Source organism: Rhagoletis pomonella, unplaced genomic scaffold (genome assembly GCF_013731165.1).
Source record: "Rhagoletis pomonella isolate Grant_MI unplaced genomic scaffold, Rhpom_1.0 Rhpom_scaffold_00002, whole genome shotgun sequence".
Taxonomy (NCBI): Eukaryota; Metazoa; Arthropoda; class Insecta; order Diptera; family Tephritidae; genus Rhagoletis; species Rhagoletis pomonella.
This window is the reverse complement of record NW_023458556.1, coordinates 109,864,098-109,887,318: the sequence shown is the minus strand read 5'-3', so window position 1 is coordinate 109,887,318 and position 23,221 is coordinate 109,864,098. Positions and strand designations below refer to the sequence as shown.

Below are 23,221 nucleotides of genomic sequence, written 5' to 3'. Positions count from 1 at the left end.
AGAATTCTCTTCTGTGTTGCCAAAGAAAGGGGGCTGAACACCTTTTGTAGAGAACACCTTTTTGCGTAGGCGGCCTTCGGAAGCACTTAGGGATTATAACCCTCACTACGTAGAATTCTCTTCCGTGTTGCCAAAGAAAGGGGGCTGAACACCTTTTGCAGAGAACACCATTCTGCGTAGGCGGCCTTCGGCCGTACTTAGGGATTATAACCCTCACTACGTAGAATTCTCTTCTGTGTTGCCAAAGAAAGGAGGCTGAACTCCTTTTGCAGAGAACACCTTTCTGCCTTTTTAATGCTGACTGGGTTATATCAGATTTTCTTTTGTCTCTCATCCTTCTTGTATATTTAGCAGTTTGACAGCTAAACGCCGCCATTTAATTTGCATATGCAACCAAAGGCAGACGCGTGGTTTTGAAGGTGTTTTTATTTAATAAATTGTGATTGATAGGTTAAAATTAAAGTAATAAAGAAAGTTGTAACAAGTCGAATAAAGTTTAAAGTGAAGGGGAATATAAAAATGCATTGGTGAAGTGGCTGCTTTAAGGAAAATAGGAGTGATAAATGTACGCTAATTTCCGAATTTTACAAAAAAGGGCATATTTCAAACCCAATTTGTAAATAAATTAGTGACCAAAAATTACAATAGTGGATGTTAAAATAATGGGTAGACCCTTGGCTATAAGTGTGTACAATTTTTTTTGGATCGGGTCACCCCTTTGGACGCAATACGCCGAAATAGGTGGGCCACTTACTAAACAGTACCCTTTTTCTTTATTCAAATATATGTATTTATGAACATGGATAGATACAAATGGGATTTTATACGAATGAAATTATATAGGTGGATTAGTGAAGTCTTCGGCTCCCTTCCGCGCGCGTGGACGAAGCTTCAACATACTGGGGCCTCCTGCAGGAATGTGCCTCACAGAACATTCTGCAGCATTTAGTATCCCCAAATGACCGCGGCTTTGATGCTTCTGCGGAAACGTCTGTTACGCGCTTGTTCAGCGTCATGAGTCAGATCTTTATCGGATGCTGATGATCTTCACTGTTGTGTGCCTTTTGATATCCGTATTTGATAGTCCGGTGTTGAGGAAAACAGGGATTGAATCGTCCATTTTTAGAATCGGTAAGTATCATTTCCTTTGCGTGCCTTCCTGAAATTGGAGAAAGCGAAGAAGAATACAGACGATGCTTATATTTTATTTGGATAGGCAGGGTTAGTTGGGAATGAGGCGTTAGCAGTACCTTGCACTTGATAGGAGCACAAGCTCCTGGAGAAGGGTCGAGATATTTGTTGGTTTTAAGGTAGTGCGGATTCCGATGAGTTCTCCACGTACCAGTCCAGTGGAATGATTTTGCTATTTGGTTGTGATCCTATGGGAATGAATGCGTTTTATTAGGGGATCGCCTAGTTTGGAGCCATGTTCAGCGTGTTGATTTTGAGTATTCGTGTATTGTGTGGGCTGATGGGCACCAAGGCTGGTATTCTTTCGAGTGTTCGTAGTTTGAGTATAATGTTTTTGGCGTACATGCAAAAGTGAGTGGTGCTGTTTTTGGCAATAAATGCACGTGAATTTTGATTTACATTCTGTAATGCCATGAGTAAAAGCTAGACAATTGCCGCATATATTTTCCTTTGTGAATTTGACACGCTCTTGAACGGGGAGAGCTTTAAATCTAGGGCAATTCTTCATTGACAACAGAACGCCATTTTGGGATTGGTCGTAAATTTTCGCACACCTTGTTTTTTGGAGATTTGAGTAGATTTTTGGGGAAAATTATCGTGAAAAACATATCCAGTCTCTCTAAGATTTCAAACCTGGACGTTAGGAAGCTGTCCATTTGAGACCACGAGGGGAGCTCTCGTCGGGAAGTCAATGACTCCTCCCAAAGTGAAAGAGTTTTTTTGGGAAGTTTTCTTGAGCAAATATTAACGAGAACGGGATCCCAACTGTCTGTCGAAATGTTTTGGGATTTTAAACCAGACAGTAGCCATGGGTAATAGCGCAATTTTTGTGGCGCTAGCTCAATGACACCGGCGCCATCTGTGGTGTCAGCACATCACTCAGCGCAATAGCGCAGTCAATTCATTTCAACACGGCCACGGTGTTAGATTCGCCTTGGCATCAACTCAAGCTGTCATCTCAATCATTTCTTTTAATTTTGGCGCTGAAAAGGCTTGCAAAAAATTCGGCTGCAGACTTAAAGCTAGAAAATCAAGGTATGTATATTTAATAATTACTATATTATATACAGTGCCGGACAAAAGTATTGGTACAGAGAATTTTTCGCAATGTATGCAAAGTTTTTTATTCTAATTTATTTTCCATATTTTTTAATAAAAATATAGTTCGTACTTCACCAAAAAACATAAAAACAAAATCTCTAAACTTTGTGCAAAACTCAGGAAAATTCAATAAATTTGCATACTAATTTGCAACTTTTTATTCAGATTTTTTAGAGAAATTCTAAGTATGTAGTTTTATAGCCCAACTAATTTTAGTATAACAAGGTGCAAGTTTGAAGTATCTAAAAAATTGCGTTGATTTTTGGACATTTTTTTAGTAGAAGGTGTTGCTCATTTTCCCCATACAAAAAATAATTGTCGAACATACTTTGTACGGAAGAACCTGACTGAAAAAAAATTGCCAAAAATCAATGCGATTTTTTAGCACCTTCAAGCTTGCACTTTGTTATACTATAATTAGTTGAGCTATAAAACTGCATATTTAGAATTTTTCTAAAAAATCTGATTAGAAAGTTACAAAGGAGTATGCAAATTTATTGAATTTTCCTGAGTTTTGCACAAAATTTAGAGATTTAGTTTTTATGGTTTTTGGTGTAGGACGAATTATATATTTATAAAAAATTATCGAAAATAAATTAGAATAAACAACTTTTCAGATATTGCGAAAAATTCTCTGTGCCAATACTTTTGTCCGGCACTGTATATATATAACAATTATTATTATAGAATCTATATGGTTTCAGAATCGGTGTTGGTTCGTCTATTTATTTAAGTGAAATTCCACCAAACAAGCCAAAAAAAGCTTCGCTTCCAAATCATTTTTGTGCGACCACATGTTTGCGACGTCTGCGGAATAGTATTTGCACGACCCAAATCAGCATAAAAATCTACATCTAGGCATAAAAAGTACGTGAATGCTCTGCGGAGTGTATTACTTGTTTCACGTTTGGTGCTGTAAACCTCTGGACGGTTGGAGCTGAAATTGGTATGTTTTCTAAAATCTAGATGATTAATAAAAATAGTGAGCTTATTTGCGACATTAAGCGGCGTTTTCTAAAGTAGTGATCTTTACAATTCATCTGCCCTCTAAACACAAATTTCGTTCTGATAAAATGTATTTGAAGACAAGATAAATTTTAAAAGCTGCTTGAGAAAACGTATGTATATTAGACTGCATCACACTGCATACAAAAACAAATCGGTACAGTTTTTCCACCGGAATTATAAAATCTATTATATTTTAAGACTTCCACCAAATATTTCGGAAAAATATTAAGATTTACGTGAGCTGGACCAATTTGAAAGTACCTTCAAAAACTGAGTTTTTTGTGAATAAAAACAGTTTTTTAAGTATTTTTGCAAAAAATCACCTTAGGTGACAAAAAAGTTTAAGCTTAAGATATTTGCATAAAAATATTTCCTAAAAGTTTTCAACGGAATTGCAGTAATGAGATTTTTGATGCTGTTTTTGCACTTTTTTTCAAATACAGGTTAAAAAAACTTGAATAACTCAGCCTAAACTTTTTACCGATTTAGACTTATGAGGTACTATTAGAAAGGAATTTTCTCACCCTTTTCATTTCTTTGCAAATAAGCTCAATCAAAGCATGAAAGAGAAAGGTAAGACAAACGAGCCTCATTCCATGTTGAATTAAGATGTGTTGGTATTTGATAAAGAATAAATTGGGACGTGAGTGAGTTTTTTTTGCAAAGAAATCAAAAGGGTGAGAAAATACCTTTCTACTGATGCATCACAAGTCTAATCAGTATAGCTTTGACCCATTTATTAAAGTTTTTCTTAAACAAATCTTTGAAAAAAGTTAAAAAACAGCATCAAAAATCTCATTATGATTCCGTTACAAATTTTTTTGGGTATTTTTATGCAGATTTTTAAAGCTCAAACTGTTTTGTCATCTGAGAAGATTTTTTCCAAAAAATCCCTTAAGAAACAATTTTTATTCATAAAAAACTCCATTTTTGGAGGTATTTTGAAACCGGCCCAGCTCACGTAAATCTTAATATTTTTCCGAAATATTTGGTTGAAGTCTTAAAATATAATAGATTTGGTAATACCGCCGGAAAAACCGCAACTTTATTTGATGATGCAGTCTAATGTACAGTAGTCGAAAAAATTTTAGCCGCACCAAATTTTCAAAAGTTTTGAAATATTATTTTTGTTATTTAATTTGGTTAGTTTTTTATAGTTCATTCTTTAACAACATCCGTATAAATACAAGTTTAAAGGCAGTATCACACGATTGGGTATTTGCCAAAATTTGGTGCAAATCGTATCCCTATTGTGTGAATACCCAAATATTTTTCTTCACCCCAATCACGAAAATTAATTTGTTTAAATTTTTCAATAGAACATCGCTGTTTTGTACCAATCTTTTGACTACAAAAAACATTTTCCAATTTTTTTATTTTGCACCAATAGCACAATATACGAATGTACTAATCTGTACAAATGTACCAATCGAGTGCAACTGCCTTAAAAATTTACGCAATTAAAAAAAAAAATCAACAAATTTTGGTAAAAATTTCGAGTTTTTTAATTAGATTCTGAGAATGCAAATTTGTAGCCCATTGAATTCTAGTAGAATAAAGAACAAGTTTCAAATGGCTAAAAGCTACGATTGATTTTTAGAATTTTTAAAAAAGCTCGAAATTTGTACGAAAGTTTGCTGATTTTTTTTTAATATTGCACAAATTTTGAAACTTGGATTTACACGGCTTTTGTTAAAGAACACCTCCCCCCACACATATTTTTTCAAATTTTTTGGCCAATTTTATGCGCGATTTTTATTCAACTAAAAGGATAAATATGTAACTTATGTTCATGTAAGTCAAGCCGGGTTTCATACGTTCAAATGTAAGTTGAATGGTTCGAATTGTTCTGAAAATCAGTTTACAACATTTTTCTAACTTTTCAAAAAGGTTGAATTATTTTTCTTCATTTCCTGTAACCCTGTACATTGTGTATACATTTCCCATTAATATAAGGAAACATGCAATTAGGAACTTGCCAAACCTTGGAACCTCCTCACAAAATAAAATGTCATTTTGCTCTCTCAATTTCCCCTACTTTACAAGTTTCTTGGTTACATTAACACCAAAACGTGATAATTGCTAGCAATTGTTTCAAACTATTTACTACACGAACGCCCTTATACGTTTTTAGGATGATGGCTAAAAAGTTCAGCGATGTGTGGCTCAACTTTTCGGAAGAAAAGGATCAAAAAGTAAAATGTCTAATCTGTGCGCAGCAACTTTCGGTTGCAAATAAATCAACAAGTAGTCTTATAAGGCATATGAAGAGGAGGCATCCAACCCAAACAATTTCAAGGCAGCAAGCTGTTGACCCAGCTGAAGCTAATAATGATACGTCATTAACTTCAAGTTTGCCTTCCACGCGAAACTCTGACAATTTGTCAACCATAAAAATAAAAAATTTTTTCACTAAACCACTTCCCTTAAAGAAGAAAGAGGAGATCGATAGGCGGCAGATCTTGACAATGATTGTCAAAGAATACCATCCATTCACTATAGTAGAGGAAAAGGAATTTAAAACACTGGTTCATCTACTAAATGCCAACTACATGTTGCCGACAAGGAAAACAGTTTCTTCAACTTTATTAACAAATGCTTATAGTTCAGCAGTGGCTGTCGTAAAAGAACGCTTGACGAGAGCATTTGCTGTTTGCTTGACAGTTGATGGATGGACGTCGCGAGCCCAGGATAACTATTTTAGTATAACCGCACATTACATTGTTGAGGGAGATAATTCAACATTTCTCGCATCAGATTTGCTAACTTGTGCATCGTACACAGAGCGACATACGGCTGTCAACCTAACGAAAATGCTGCAAGATGTGTTGAAGGAGTGCCAAATTGATAATAAAGTTGCGGTCATTGTTACAGACAACGCGGCCAACATGAAGGCATGGGAGTGTTTTGCCCATACACTCAATTTGGTGGCGCAATCGGGATTGAAAGAAGTAGGAGTTGTTTTAAAAAAGGTAAAACAAATTGTTAGGCTTTTTACTAAAAGTAATTATGCAAATGAGGAACTTAAACGAGCGTTGGAAGGGGCATCCCTGCAGATGCCGATTTTGAAAATAATAAATGACGTTCCAACTCGATGGAATTCTACATACGATATGCTTAAACGCCTTTTACTTTCAAAAACTCCATTGATCTCATCGTTAGCTCTGATAAAATCTTCTGCGCGGGTCAATTATTTTGTATGTAAAGCAGCTAACGAAGCATTTAAATTCATTGCAGAGCTGTGAATTAATTCCAATAGTGCACAAATTGGTCAACAATATACTAGGTAGGCTTAGTGCCAGGTTCATCGACTTAGAAAACAACATTTTTATAGCGCAGGCAACAGTGTTAGACCCACGCTTTAAAAAATTTGGCTTCATAAACGAATCCAAGTATAAATCTGCTGTAGAAATGCTCTACAATAAAGTAGCAAATATAAGAATTTACACTGACGAAGATGTCGTAGATGAACCAAGTGAGGCAACAGGTAGTGCGGGTAATGTCGTAAATGAAAACTTAGAAAAAGTTTGGGAAGACTTTGATGCTGAGGTTCAGCAATATTTACGACCTAACAACCAGGTGGCATCTGCAATAGTTGAATTAGACAAATATTTGGCATGTATACCCCAGATTATATCAAATTGTAAAAACAAGATTGTGCGTTTCAGCTACATCTGTTCCATGTGAAAGAATTTTTTCACATGCGGGTCAGATAATAACTCAAAAACGAGAAAAAATAAAATCGGCTAAATTAGCTAAAATGTTTTTTTTTGAACTATAATATGGACAATAACGATTTCTAAGACTGATACTGATATACTCGATGTACCTTAAAAGAGATTTTAGTATAACTAAAAAAAAATGTATTTACTTGTTTTCTAAATGCTTTATGCAAAAATATTTTTTTGTTATATTTTCACATTAAATATCTTATTAATTATAGAATAAGTGATATATATTAAATATATATAAATATATGCACATAAACAGATCGCACGTTTAATAATATACAGAAATATTTCAAAATTTCAATTTTGTGGGAAAACACAATCAAAGTTTGATCAACTCATACAGTTGGTATACAAAAAGACAGCTGAAAAGACCCATATCTTTGCGATGTTTGGGAAGTTTAGCCATTTGTTGGGCTGAACAAGTTCTACATATCAAGCTTATTCATTGTATGATGAAATCTCCAAACCCGTAAATTTTAAGTTACATCTCTATATTATTAAACGTGCGATGTATCGAAAACAATTCAAAATTTTGAATTTTGAAATTATGCGCTAAAAATGTACACAGAGCTTTTATTTACCTTAATGTTTAATGTATGCGCTGTAAGGCCAAAAGATATGTGTTTGTATGTGTAAGCTATAGCTAGCATAGATTTAAAAGCTGCTAAGTCTACTTTTTATGAAAACTTACATTTGGATACAGTAAGGCTAAGTATTAGTAGACGTTTCCAAAGAGACCGAATTAATTTTAAATTTCTACATTTTTCCATGCAAAAAAAAAAAAAAATTGCTTAGGTAAAGGCACAAAAATTCGATATTTAAAAGAAAACAACTTGTTGGAAGTAATATTTTGTTTTGAAGACGCAAAACTTTTGTTATCAAAGTTTTGCAAAATATTTGAAGAAAATAAGTTTGAGAAGTTTTGTTTTTCTCCGGAAAATTTAAAAAACAACTTTTCTACTCTCAGTGTCACAACTCAAATATTACAAATATTGAGTTAAGTACACAGAAATAACCGATTCTTCTTCTACTTTGGGCCTGTGCCAATTGATAGAAAAGTTCTATGGTGGAAAAACTTTTTACTATGGTGAGAAAATTTTACATTTCTGCTGTGCCAATTCGTAACTTTTTACTGCTGAAAATTTTTGACATTTGCTTTGATGCACAAGAAGACTATCGAGTTTGCAATTTATAAAATGCAGCAATTATATAGAAAATATTTGACTTTGATGATTTCAATTCTGCTGGAACTGAAATCCATGCATTTATTAGACCTTTTAGCAGTAATATTAGAAATAAAAACACGTCAAAACCGTCTGGTAAGTGTGTTCACAAAAATGTTTAAAACCGTGTGCAATTGTTTCCAATAAAAACATATGTCGTTTATGTACATGCAACAAGACGTTTATTCCAAAATACTAAGCAGCATTATGAACGGCGATAACAAGACTACAAAAATGCATCTTAGGTTGTCCTCTGCTTCGTTTCGAAAAATTGTAACTAACATTCCCAAAAAGCGCCACGGATGGTTCATCAACGCATTCCATTGTGCTTCAGCACTTTTACCGTCCAGGCGATCCTTCAGCTCATTCGCGATTTTTCTAAGAAAAAACTTCTTAACAAAGTCTTCAAAATATTTATATTGTTCTTACTCACTGAACCAAACATCCTTGTCAATGCGCTTTTCCAGAAGGATTCTGCGTTCTGAACTGCTCCCTGTAAAATAGTATTTTTAATTAAAAAAATACATAACGCCTTTTCATATGTAAATCTGAAATTAAATCTTACAAGTTATATAGCTTTTCTTTATTTTTTTTGCCGGCGGGACCATGTTCTTTTATTTCCGCTCGCTTTTGTTTTCTTTAATTTATGTGTATACGTGCGTTGTTCGTTCTTCTTCTTGATAATGCTTGCTGTCAAATTTTTCACTAGCCCTGCCGTATCAAACATTTTTATTCACCTCATAGCTGTCAAAAATTTACTATCCAGAGAACTTTTCTATCAATTGGCACAGGCCCATATACAACCTTAAATAGGTGCAAACTATGTATCTACATTTACATACATAAGTATGTAGTGATAATAATACAGTACAAAAAAGTAGTTGAATACAATTTTATACTAAGTTTTCTAATAAAATATCTGATGCAAAAACACGTGTATACTTATAATTTGAAAAAAATGTGGTTGTGGGTGAGGGTTGTTTAATTACAGTTAAGTTATTATCGAAAATATCAAAAATTTATAGTTCCCCAGCTCAAGATTATTATATGAAATCAAATACGTAAATAAATTCGTGAGAATGGGCTAACAAAACATGAGACATGTTCATAAAATCGTGCTAAATCAATAAGACCCATTATCTTTTAGTGATTTTTTTTTAATTTCTTGCACGCTCAATTGTTGCATGCATGAAATCTGCTTCCAAATGCCCAGACTCCCTCGATTGTCACAATATACGTGCAATTAACAACAAAGAGCATGGCCGCTGCAAAAATGTATTTCGGTTCTATAATTAATATACAAGGCCGAGTAAGCAATTTTATTTACAATCTGATTTAGTGGCATTTACAACTTATATGCACAAGCAACTTATATTTAAAAGGATTTCAAATTTGTTGGAGTACTTAACACATTTGAATAAGCAGTACATTAGCTTATGGCGCTTTAGCATAGTCTCCAGTTTTGGAAATAAGACAAAAGTCGACTTAGGACCGGTTACTCAATGTCTGGTTAACGCTAATCCTCGGTTAAACATAGTTATCGACGTTACCGACTCCCTGTTGTATGCATGGAGTCGTAGACGTCGATAACGATGTTTAACCGCAGATTAGTGTTAACCAGACATTGAGTAACCGGCCCTAAGGGCCGTTTTCACCAACTCTGATTAACACCAATCGCCAGTTAAACATCGTTGCCGACCTTACTGACTCCATACATATTACATTGAGTCGGTAACGTCGGCAACGATGTTTAACTGGCGATTAGGGTTTACCAGAGTTGGTGAAAACGGCCCTAAGTGATCAGAAAAATTCAGTAGACAAGCTGTAAAGACAAGCATGTTAATAATAAAGAACATGTTAAACTATATAGGTAGTTTTATACCGCGATAATGTTGTCTTGGCCAGATGGTTCCCTTTTTGTTTACACAGTAGACACTGCCCCTTGTTTTGTATACCCGCAAAGGTTCTTCCGGTAACATGCACATACATATGTACGTCTCCAGCGTTTGTGGTTACATTAAATAAAGATGCCACGAATTTCGCTATCACGTAACCCTGCCAAAAGCCTTTAAATATGTACACATTGAAGCTGAGGAAACTACATTTGGCCACCAATCTTCCAGCAATACTAGGCACACTGATTGCTTTTTGCTTTTGATTGCAAATATGTGTTTCTTTGCGGGTACTTTACCTGTATTATAGAAATATATCCAGTATGTATATTTTGACAAAGTACACAAAATAATTAAAGAAAATAATCCTCAATTACCTCAAAATTTCACCAAACTCTGCCAATTATCGTTTTGTTTGGCAGCTTACTTTGACACATATGTACATATTTCTCATGTTTATGTTTTTTGGCAATTTTTTTGACATTTCAGCAATGTGGATTGGAAGCAGTGTTGCCGCGAATCGTTTTTAGTGGTAGCCAAATCCCTTTAAAAAGGGCTAAAAAAGAGCTAAAAAAGTCGTTGTGGCTAAAAATGGTAGCTAAATTTTTTTACTTACATATACATATATAAGTATACACGTAAACATTTTCAATAAGTAAAAGCGAAGGTACACAACATGCGTTCGCCGGCAAATGCGTCACGCCGTCAATGTCAAATAAAATTGAACACGTGCGTTTGTATGACAGCTGTTACAGACGACGCCGTTACGAATGCGTTAACGCAGTTGCCGTCGTACGTAAACCAACTCGCTACTTTTCTGTTGCGTTCATGCGTTGACATTTGAAATTACATTTGTGGGTTTACAAAACAATGAACGGCACAACGCAAGGTGTGTAACAGCAAATTTTTCAACGTCGTCAACGCATCAACGGATCAACGCAACGCCGCAGCAAATAAAATGATGTACCTTCAGCTTAATGGTATACCTAAAACCTTTTTGTATAAAATAGGAATTATACGACACCTGCTTGCTGGCTCCATCAAGTGATTGTTATATCAGGCTCGAAGCATATAACTTACCAGCATGCTGGTACAATATTTATTTCTTTATTAATGAAGTCCACTAAAGATCGAAATGATTACAGCCGAAATTTCATAATTTTTCTACCATTTTGTTAAACATTGTTTTTTTTTTTAATTCACAACGGCAATATCGTGAACTTAATCTTCCACAAACACGGCTTTGACTCATTTAGTGAAGAAATTTCCGCCACAATACTTTTTACTTAGAAAATTGAGCTAATTGCACCACTCACGACACCAGCATGCTGGTACAATCATAAAATTTTCAAATAATTTTTGAAGTCGCACCAGCAGCTGGTACAGTCACACCACAAGAATATACACGGTCAATCGACTTGATGGGCCATTTAACAATAACTTAACTAAACTTATCTATTTTAAACTATAGTTAAAGCGTTAATAAATAAGTTAACAGCCCTAACACTTTTACAGTATGTATGTATAAAAACGTAAGGAACATACAATATATATATGTAAATATCAGTCTTCCTTAGTTTAAAAATTCATCTCTTACATAAATGAAAAAAAAAATTAGATCAAATTAAGCATGTACAACTTTTTCATGCCAAGTATGAATAAATTCTCCAAAGGGCTAAAAAAAGGGCTAGGGGCAATTTTAAATTTATGTGGCCAAAAAAAAGTATGTGGTAGCTAAATCTAGCCACCAAAGGGCTGAAACGGCAACACTGATTGGAAGTGTGTGGGTGAGAGAGCTGAAAACTTGCGATTGTGGGTGTTAAGGTTAGCGCCAAGGCGAACTCATTTAGCGCCGTCTTGAAGGGCATTTTTTGCGAATTTGCCTTGGTCTCGTGTGTTTCGTGGTGTTAATGGCGCTAACGCTGTTCATATTTTGGTGTTGGCGTTCAACTCCGACAACGGCGTTAACGCAATTGCGCCGCTCAGCGCAGAGTTACCCATGTCTACCACGATTGAGAGAATACAAAGGTTGCGCCGATCTCGGACCGCTATTCCTCTCTTAACGAATTTGACAGAATCGTTGTTTGCATGACGTCACACTGGTGCAACTTGTTTACGTTTTCCTTGCAACATTTTTTCTTCTTCTTCCATTCTTGCTCACGTTTTGGCATTTCTCTCTCGCAATTGCACCAGTGTGACGTCACACAAAAGTTATTCTCAAAAATCCTCTCTGATCGGCGCAATCTTGTATTCTATCATTCTTGCATGTCTACCAGACAGGCAGTTGTTGATTGTACTCTGAAGGGATATTATTTGCTCACTATCCTCAGAATGGATTCGGGGCATATTCTATAAAATATTTATTTTGTTGTCTACTAAATGACGTCGATTCTCATATCCTGAGCTTAAGGCTTCCCACGCTAGGCTGGAATTAACGTCACAAAGAGGGTATTGCTTAACTATTTCGCCTGCCTTACCCCGAGTTTTATACCGAAGGTAATACAATTTTTGTGCTAGAGATAACTGTGGGTGGTTTATGTAAATGGCTGTGAACATATCACGGAAGGAGAGCCATTCAACATAGCCACCATAAAACACATCGGTGTCACAGGGTGGAAGCTCTAGAAAGTTTTCGGTATAAGCAGCCACATTGGGATTGAGTTGGGGTATCGCGCTAGATGGATTACCTTCTGAAATGACCTTCAATTGGTGGCCTATTTTAGCCTTTTTGTTTTCATAAGTATCATAGCAGATACGATACTTGCCTTTCGCCGACTCCAAAAAGTTTTCGGAAAGGTCTTTCAATCTTAAGAATAGGGCATCGCATGAAAATTTAAATCGATTCCAAGAGTTGTTGAGAGATTTATTTTTACTGTGGAGAGCTGATTCTGTGCATTCTTCTAAAGGAATAGAGACGAATGTCGTACATAAACTCATTAGAATATCACACTCTGCATCAAATATTTGTGTGCATGAGTCATGGGAAGGAGATTTGCTTTTAATTTTTACCGGGGTATATTTGGGTGGAGATTCTGCAATTTTATTAATATTAGATATATATTAGTTTGTTTTTTTAAAAAGATTTTTTTTTATATATATATTTGTGTGCAAATATGCGTTTATATAAATGTATGTTTGTGTAAACGAGCGTACGGGGGCTTTCTGAATGCTTAAACCAATATGCGAACCTAGTAAATTAGCTGCTGGGTAATATAATATCCAACGCATAGAATATTTGCAATTATGTACGTATGTACATATATACTCGTTTAACGTACATAAGATGAAAGCAAGTATGCGACTTTGGATGATTGGAGTACTTCGAAGCTTCACCGGGTAAAAACAAAATTAATAGTGAGAGAGTAAAATATGAGTGATGGGTGATCTAAATGTGTTCATATGTAAAATTTTACATGCATGTGCATATGTGTGTATGTGCAAGTGAATGTTCGCATGATCAGCTGAGATTCAAGAATGATAGAATACAAGATTGCGCCGATTGCAGCAGAATTCGTGAGAGTAATTTTAGCGTGACGTCATCGTAGAGTTGACAACTGAGAGCGGCGAGAATGAGGGCGACTAGTGATGTGCTGAATTGTCCCCAATACTCGGTACCCAATACCTACAAAAGATTTCGGTACCCAATACTTCCTTTTCGGTATCCGATACCGATTATTTACATTAAACCCTCGCCATTATATGCATTTCAGGTTTAGAAAAAACTTTCATTACTAATTTATATGATATCGGCTAAAACACTTGAACTTATCGCCACAGAAAAATATTATTTTATCAGTTTTAACCTTAGTCGATCCAAGGTTCAAGAAAAATACTTTGACGGATGAAGAAGCCTTTCAGGGGAGAGATTCTGTAGCCAGTTAGCGACAAGTTTCGGATCGATATCGCACTTGTTGACTTACAAATATTTGATATCAAACGTCGACAAAACCGATACCGATTCGAAAATTGTCGTTAACTGGTTACAGAATCTGTCCCAGGCCTACAAAAATGATATCGTCCGATTCAGCTGGAACAAAAATGCTTCAAACAAGTAAGGGTTTCTCTGTATTATGGCATCGAACCGACATATATACATCTTTCATTTGAATCAGTAAAAAAGCTCTATTGGCTCTTACATTCGGGTTTTGTTAGGCGTTTTTTCCATATTTTTGGCCTATGTGCGCTTTTATTCGAAACCTAAATGTTTCGGTACCGAGTATCGAGAGTATTGGGTACTTAAAAGTATTGACTCAGCACATCACTACTGCTGTCTTCTCTACTATGACGTCACCAAAACAGCTGATTCTGTCAAAATCACTGAGAGCCGAGTAGCGGTATCGTCATCGGCGCCACCTCTGTATTCTCTCCACCGTGGCTGAGATTAGTGATGCGGGAGCACGATGCAGCGAACAAAGGTGGCGCCGTCAGTGGTACCGCTACTTTGGTTTTGCCGATTTTGACAGTTGTGGTAACTTGTAAATAAACCGTTGTTTACAAATCAGCGAAAGAGAAATTTTAATTATAAGTGAAAAATCAGTTTAAATTGTGTTAATTTTCAATTTGTGAGTGATTTTTGAGTTGAGGACTGCGTAAAAACTAATACAACGAAGTGCTGTGTGTTAAATTGCGACAGCTGTCAAGATGCAAGAAGCGTAGATGCAAGTGTAGCGCTGCGACGAATCGCTACATTTTGTGTACATAGGGCACGGCAAAGCCGTTACCGAAATGTTTCTCTATTATTATATTACAAGCATTTTCTCAAAATGATTTTGTTTCTGCTCCACGCAGCCTCCATTAGCAAGTTAACTAATCAATCCCGCAGAGATGCTGCTGCAGTTTTCTGCAGCAGCCTTAATTGCAAAGCAATGGAGTGCACTAAAATGTTCACTGTTCTCTAATAGATTAGGTGAAAAATGCAATATTTTCACATTTAGCACAATTAAAACACGTTTTTCGCTGTAAAGTGAACTGCTTTGGCAGTTTCAACTCGCTCTTCTTTTCGCTCCATTCTTTGTTTACTTGTGGTACACAAATGTCAACGCCCAGGACGGCGCAATCTTGTATTCTATCATTCTTGATGCGGGAGTATGTACGTATGTATGTAGATTAAAAACGAAAGAGAGTTGGAGACGTACATAGGTAACTCTGTAGCTACGTGGGAGCGTACGGCTAGCAAGAGTGAGGGTTTTTGGAAAAGACTGCCAAATTTTTCATACAAATGTATGCATGTATGTATGTACATATAGGTGCAATCCCGTATTCCTCGGACTCGGACTAGTAAAACTGTCAAAAAATAAAAATTCGCTCAGAGCGAGAGAGTAACATTGAAAAGTACGGGATCGCTTTCTAGTAAAGAATGGTAACTTCTGTCAACTTCAACATAACCTCCAAATATTGGTTGTAAAATTTTGCTTATTTTACTTACTTTCAAATTCATTAGAATCCACTTAAACAAGTAATTAAATACTTTGCAACATGAATTAGCAGGGTGCACTTTTCTTTTGTTTACAATTTGGTTGCCAAACACATTACAGCTGATCGTTTGACACATTTACCAGAATTTACCAGCAAAAAATTCTCGGACTAAAACTGGTAACTTCTGACAGAGAGAGAACCGTATTTACTGTCTTTTTTGTCCTCTCAATAGTCAGAGAACCGAGTACGTTATCGATTTCCAGTAAAATCTGACTGATTCTGACTATTTCTGACTAGTCCGGACTCGTACGGGATCGCAACTTATATGTAGATATATACTAGATGCTCATATATATTAAAAGCAGAGACCATAACGATTATAAGAAATAAAATTAAATATTGCTCCATAGTTATTACTGAACAATGGAAAAGTTGTTTTCGTCTCGCGGGACGATTATTTCAAGACGAATATTATTTACGTCTTCTCATAATAATTATATGGGATTTTTATTTTTTTTCGTCTCTCGGGACGTTTATTTCAAGACGAATATTATTTACGTCTTCTTAAAATAATTATATGGGCTTTTTTTTTCGTCTCTCTGGACGTTTATTTCCAGACGAATATTATTTACGTCTTCTCATAATAATTATATGGACTTTTTTATTTTTTCGTCTCTCGGGACGTTTATTTCAAGACGAATATTATTTACGTCTTGTAATAATAATTATATGGGCTTTTTTATTTTTTTCGTCTCTTGGGACGTTTATTTCAAGACGAATATTATTTACGTCTTATAATAATTATATGGGCTTTTTATTTTTTTCCGTCTCTCATGACGTTTATTTCAAGACGAATATTATTAACGTCTTCTTATAATAATTTATTTCAAGACGAATATTATTTACGTCTTCTCATAATAATTATATCGGCTTTTTATTTTTTTCGCCTCTCGGGACGTTTATTTCAAGACGAATATGATTTATGTCTTCTCATAATAATCATATGGGACTTTTATTGAATTAAACTTCTTTATCGAGTTCGGAGATTTAGGACCGTTAATTTATCTATTTTCAAGTAATTTTATGGAATTTTCTGTAGTTAAATGAAATAAATATATAAACTATAGCTTAACACAGATACGCTAACGGCCCTTAAAGCGTTAAATATATTTATATGTGACACGTAAAGTTAAAAGGGACCTACGCTCAGAAAAAAAAGATTTCGAGAAAAACGACTGAAGTTTACCAAGTTGATTTTGATGCTTCTGAACGTTTTAATGGATTGAAATTCGTTACTCGGGGGTTTTCGGGGTCGCTGATTACGAATCCGATGTTAGTTTTCCAAAATTCAAAATGGCGGATCCAATATGGCGGATGACTTTTTTAAAAATTTATCGGAATCGCTTGAAACTCATTACCCGGGGGTTTTTGGTGTCGCTGATTACAAATCCGATGTTCGTTTTTTAAAATTCAAAATGGCGGATCCAATACGGCGGAAAATATTTAAAACTTGTTCGGATTCATGTGAAACTCAAATATGTCGTTGACACCGAAAACGAGGTCAGTGATTACGAATCCGATGTTCGAAAACCCCCGAGTAACGAGTTTCAGGCGAATTTGATTAATTTCAGAATAGTTTGTCAGATTTGATTTTTTTGTACTTTTTTTGTGTGAAGGTACCTAACTTTGAAGTGATATTGTGAAAAAACTTATGCAGCTAGAAAGCTGCGGTTTATTGCATTGGAAAGAGTGGCCCGTTTACTATAAGCGTCGATGAAAAAGTGAAAACCGATTTTTTCTGACCGTAGGTCCCTTTTAACTTTACGTGTCACATATATATATATATATATATATATACATATATATATTCAAAGCTTTCCTTTTACGTGGTTTTGGTTCTTGAAAAGGGTTGCCAGATGTTAGAAAATCAAAAGCAAATAATCGAGTTCGGAGATGTTTACGTAAAATATTTAACCCACCGTCATCACATCTGCACCGAGAATTGACGAGATTGGTATGTAGAAGTGCAATACGGTTTTATTTTTCAAAAAAGGTTTGCCACATAATAGAAATTAAATTCAAAATATTAAAATTATTTAAAAAGTTATATGGGTTATAACATATGGGTATCAATCCAAATGGTTTTGATTATTTTATTTTTTAACTATACCTCTCCCGTCTTACCGTTCTCGCTGTCTATTAATCAACCTTATGGCCTTAGATGCCAGGCGTACTCTTTTATCGATGTGTTTCGTATTTGACATCATCTCAGGCTCTATTGATTATCCATTCCTTCTTATGAGAATTGGTTTTAATGTTCCTCCACGTATTCTTCGTTGCAATGAATTATTTTATGTTGGCTTAGCAAAAACCGTTTATGGCATGAACACCCCTTTAAAGCACGTTAACTGCTTTATCGATCACATGTTATATGATGGGTGTCGATAACGTCGATAAAGATGTTTAACTGGGAGTTAGAATAAACTAGACATGGTGCAAACGGCCCTAAGGAGGGTGCTATGTCAATTCAATGCTTATTCTTCTTCCTTAGAGTTTGATTTCTCTTCTTCCAAGCTTAATTTTAAGAATATACTTGTAAGGCATTTGTTATGAAAACCATGATATATATACTTATATTTTTTATTTTTTGCGTTATCCTGTAAATGCGTAAATTTGTAATATACTCTGTAAACACATTAGTGGTATTCATCTAAACCAATAACTTTATCAAGCAGATAATCTTATAAGTTTATGCACTCTGTTACATGAACGACCCACACTCTCTTTTCGTTTACACATGCGACAATAGTCGTGTTTTCTTTGGTTATAAAGCGTAGTGTCACTAACTTTATACTACTAGCACGGGGATAAAGAAATTATAGAAACTACCTCACTAAATTGGAAAAAATTATATTTACGAGATATCTATTTAAATAAATGTATATATAACATAAAGGCTATTTATTTGAAGCAAGTTATAAGAAACAATGGCAGAAAGTCTGTTTGTGTATGAATTCATTTGTCACGGCTACCAAACTTTGCGAATTATCAGTGAAACAAAACAAACAGACGGGATAATAATTGAACCAGATCTCTATCAGGATCATATCGTTGTTGAATTTGCGTGCAAAATTTGTACGCGGATCCCGATTATTGCCTAAGAAAACATAGCTAGAGTTGCGACAGAGTTGCATAGTCTTCAGTTTATCAAGTTTATTCAGTGAAATCGCTGGATAAATTTATCAGAAATGTGTAAACGAGTTTCCATACAAATTTTGACAGTTCATTTATAAGGTTTACACAATTATAAGTTTATACGGTTTACAATGCATTTATAAGGTTTGATGAATACCCTTATTGTTTATTGATTAATAAATGAAATGAAATGAAAAATGAAATGAAATGAAATATATTTTTTTATTTTGTTATGTACTTCCTTTATGTACAATGTGCATGTCCAATTAAAGATATTTAATTTTGGTTATTTTTTTATAAAATTATAGTTTATTCTTTAACAAGACCCGTGTAAATCCAAGTTTCCAAATTTGTGCAATATTAAAAAAAAAAATTAACAAATGAGTAGTCCACTTGCAAACAGCGTTATGTGATTTTATAATAGAAAGCCATAGATTTGAAAAAACGACTACGACAACAAGTAACATTTAAATAGAATCTTTTTTATTATTCCCTGAAAATTTGGATAAATAAGAGCCTTATAAAATTATAACATAACATACCATGACATAAGATAACATTAACAGTCTACACGACCTACAGCAGTTTTCTAGGTTCATCAGAAGATGGATACTTTTCAAAGTTTATAAATAAGTATGATAGCGACTTTTGGAAGAAGAGTTAACATTTTATGCTATTTTTTTCAGAATATAAAAAGATTTTGCACTGTGTTGTTAATGGACATGAACCTACTTTAAATGCTGGTACGTAATCCACCAAAAACTAAAAATCGAAAAAATTTTACATAGTGCACTTTGCAAGTGTAGTACTCAAATCTTCGTACAAATTTCGAGCCATTTGAAACTTATAATTTATTCTACTGGAATTCAATGGGCAACAAAACTGCATACTCAGACTATAATTAAAAAACTCGAAATTTTTACGAAAATTTGTTGAATCTTTTTTTAAATTGCATAAATTTTTAAGGCAGTGGCACTCGATTGTTACATTTGTACAGATTGGTATATTTTTATATTGGGTTATTGGAACAAAATAAAAAAATGGGAAATTTTTTTTTGTGGTCAAAAGATTGGTACAATACAGCGATGTTCTATTGAAAAATTTCAACAAACTAATTTTCGTGATTGGGATAAAGAAAAATATTTGGGTATTCACACAATTGGGATACGATTTGCACCAAATTTTGGCAAATATCCCATCGTGTGACACTGCCTTTAAACTTGTATTTATACGGATGTTGGTAAAGAACGAACTATAAAAAACTAACCAAAATTAAATAACAAAAAATATAATATTTTATAACTTGTGAAAGTTTTGTGCGGTTTCGACTACTGTACAATGTACAAAAAAAGTGCGGGTTTTCCGGCGGGATTACCAAACCTTGTACATTTTAAGACTTCTACCAAAATATTTCTGAAAAATAATAAGATTTACGTGAGCTGGACTGGTTTGAAAATACCTCTAAAATGGATAGCCCAATTTAAATATGGAACGTTTGAAACGTTCATATTATCAGGAATAAGGGCGTTTTCCTCGCCCTTTACAATTTTATCCACACCCCTTATTGTCTCCAAGCCTACGTTAGCTGAGAAAACGGCTTTGAAATTTTCCAACACCAATTTGGCAAGAGGTCCCTGCGCTTCTATAACCCGCATGGGCATGTGTATATTTTGTATTCTTTAAAAAAAAAATTGTAAATGCTATAATCACTTTTTTAAAGGTAGAAAAGGCAAAAAAAGGCAAATATCTTAAAAAAGGCAAAAAAAAGCAAATATCTTAAAAAAGGCAAAAAAAGGCAACATCAAATGTGTATATATGGAATCAGGGAAAGCTAAATCGTGGACATTCTTAATCGAATATACTCTATCTCTTTAGCAGAAAAAAAGGCAGTTTCCATAAAATCCGTTCCCTGCTTATGAGGTATCAGTGGAAAGGTATTTTCTCACCTTTTTTATTTCTTTGCAAAACAAACTTATTCACGTCCCAAAGTTTTCTTTATCAAATACCAACACATCTTAACTCAAAATGGAATGACACGCGTTTATCTTACCTTCCTCTTTCATACTTTGAATGAGCTGATTCGCAAAGAAATTCAAAGGGTGAGAAAATACCTTACCAATGATACCTCATAAATTTAAATTGGTAGGGTCTTGGCTGAGTTATTCAAGTTTTTCTTAAACCAGTCTTTGATAAAAGTTCAAAAACAGCATCGAAAATCTCATTAGATATTATGATTCCGTAGAAAATTTTTTAAAAATATTTTTATACAAATTTTTTAAGTTTAAGCTGTTTAGTAATCTGAGGGAATTTTTTTCAAAAAATATTAAAGAAAAACTTTTTTTTTTATAAAAAAACTCAATTTTTGGAGGTATTTTCAAATCGGTCCAGCTCACGTAAATCTAATTATTTTTCAGAAATATTTTGGTAGAAGTCTTAAAATATAATAGATTTCATAATTCCAGTGGAAGAATAGTACCGATTTTTTCTTGTATGGGGAATGATGCAGTCTACTGTACATAAGTTGGGCCGAGCTATCATAGTAGCACAATGCCACTAAGTGCATTTTAAAATTTTCAGGCAAAAGCCTCATGCGATTATCGATTATATTTTTTGTTGTTTGTGTGAAATATTTTATTTTTATCAGTATTTTTCTTTTAATCAAATTGTGTTGAAATAAAAGTGATAATAAAAAAATAGTTTGCCAGAAAGCACCCCTCCCCCCCCGAAAAAAAATCCTGGCTACGGCCCTGCTCCTGCATATAGTTTAGAAATGAAGTTTTTTAAAACTCTTACGTTTGATATCCATATTGTAATCACTCATTAAAGATATTAAATAATTAAACCGTTGGCAGCCCTCATCCACAAATTTTCAAAGTGAAACTTTCTTAAACCTATTTTTTTACGCCTTCGTGTACACATTTTTAGACTACAACCAACCTCGAATGACACCCATATTGTGATACGTATTCCAGTTACCTAACTCCCATGTTCATGTTCAATTGAATTTTTTAAACAGATGGCAACCCTCCCACATGTTGCTTAGAAATAAATCCTTTTCAACACCATTTCGATTGATACCCATATTGAAGTAATTAATTTAACTAAATTGAATTAATGTTTTAATATTTACCGGATAGCGAACTAACATAATTTAAACCTTCTCCCAATTCTCAAAATTTCGTCAAAATCGGTCCAGAGGTTTTTGAGTAAATGAGTTACACCACTTTTGCAACTTTACTTTATATAAATACGTATAAGATTTACTCACTTCTCATTGAAAATCTTTAAAGCTATAAATAATGTTGTATGGGCGGTCAAGGTGGGCGTGGCCCGATGGTCCACAATTTGGTCATATTCTTATAAATGCCATGGCGATTGACTTCGCCAAATTTCAACTTCGAAGCTGAATTAGTTTATTTATGCCAGACAAATTGAATTAGGCCAAGTGTGTACTGGTGAAAGGAGTAAAACTTAAATGCAAAATTTAATAAAAATTTAAATTTAAATTAAATGTCAATTAAATTGCAATTAAAAAATTTCGTGAAATCGGCTGTAAGTGTACCAATTCTATTAAGAAAAATGTGGGACGTAAATAATATTCGTCTTGAAATAAACGTCCCGAGAGACGAAAAAAAATAAAAAACCAATATAATTATTATGAGAAGACGTAAATCATATTCGTCTTGAAATAAACGTCCCGAGAGACGAAAAAAATTAAAAAGCCCATATATTTATTATAAGAAGAAGTAAATAATATTCGTCTTGAAATAAACGTCCCGAGAGGCGAAAAAATATAAAAAGCCGATATAATTATTATGAGAAGACGTAAATAATATTCGTCTTGAAATAAACGCCCCGAGAGACGAAAAAAAATAAAAAGCCCATATAATTATTATGAGAAGACGTAAATAATATTCGTCTTCAAATAAACGTCCCGAGAGACGAAAAAAATAAAAAGCCCATATAATTATTATAAGAAGACGTAAATAATATTCGTCTTGAAATAAAAGTCCTGAGAGACGAAAAAAATAAAAAAGCCCATATAATTATTATGAGAAGACGTAAATAATATTCGTCTTGAAATAAACGTCCCGAGACGAAAAATAAATAAAAAGCCCATATATTCGTCTTGAAATAATCGTCCCGCGAGACGAAAAAAGATATTTCTCGTAAATAATTATTATACAAGGATGAAAAAAATTTCTCTTAAAACAAGGCGACGTTTTTGATTCTGAATATTAGGATAATAATTATTTTCGGTCTCTGATCAAAAGCAAATATTTATCCCCTTGTGGGTTTATTTAATATTTAAATTGAGTTTGAAAAATAACTTGAGAATATTTAGGTATGTGTATATATGGAGTTTCACGCATGTGTACATATGTATGTAGGAATGGCCTTCCCGTTTCATCCTCTTTGTATACAAAAACGCGGCTATTTAGTTTAATAATTTAATATTACATAC

The 23,221-nt window shown here is 34.1% G+C and overlaps 2 long non-coding RNA genes across 2 annotated transcripts; both read right to left on the bottom strand.

Moving 5' to 3' along the window:
* Positions 1–8,413: 8,413 nt before the first annotated feature.
* Positions 8,414–9,078, bottom strand: LOC118734833. The gene is made up of 2 exons (XR_004992454.1): positions 8,688–9,078; positions 8,414–8,632 (listed from the first exon to the last, which is right to left on the bottom strand). It is a non-coding gene; the product is annotated as an uncharacterized LOC118734833 (long non-coding RNA).
* Positions 9,079–9,853: 775 nt separating this feature from the next.
* On the bottom strand, positions 9,854–10,613 carry LOC118734832. Its single transcript, XR_004992453.1, has 3 exons — positions 10,524–10,613; positions 10,137–10,445; positions 9,854–10,076 (listed from the first exon to the last, which is right to left on the bottom strand). It is a non-coding gene; the product is annotated as an uncharacterized LOC118734832 (long non-coding RNA).
* Positions 10,614–23,221: the final 12,608 nt, after the last annotated feature.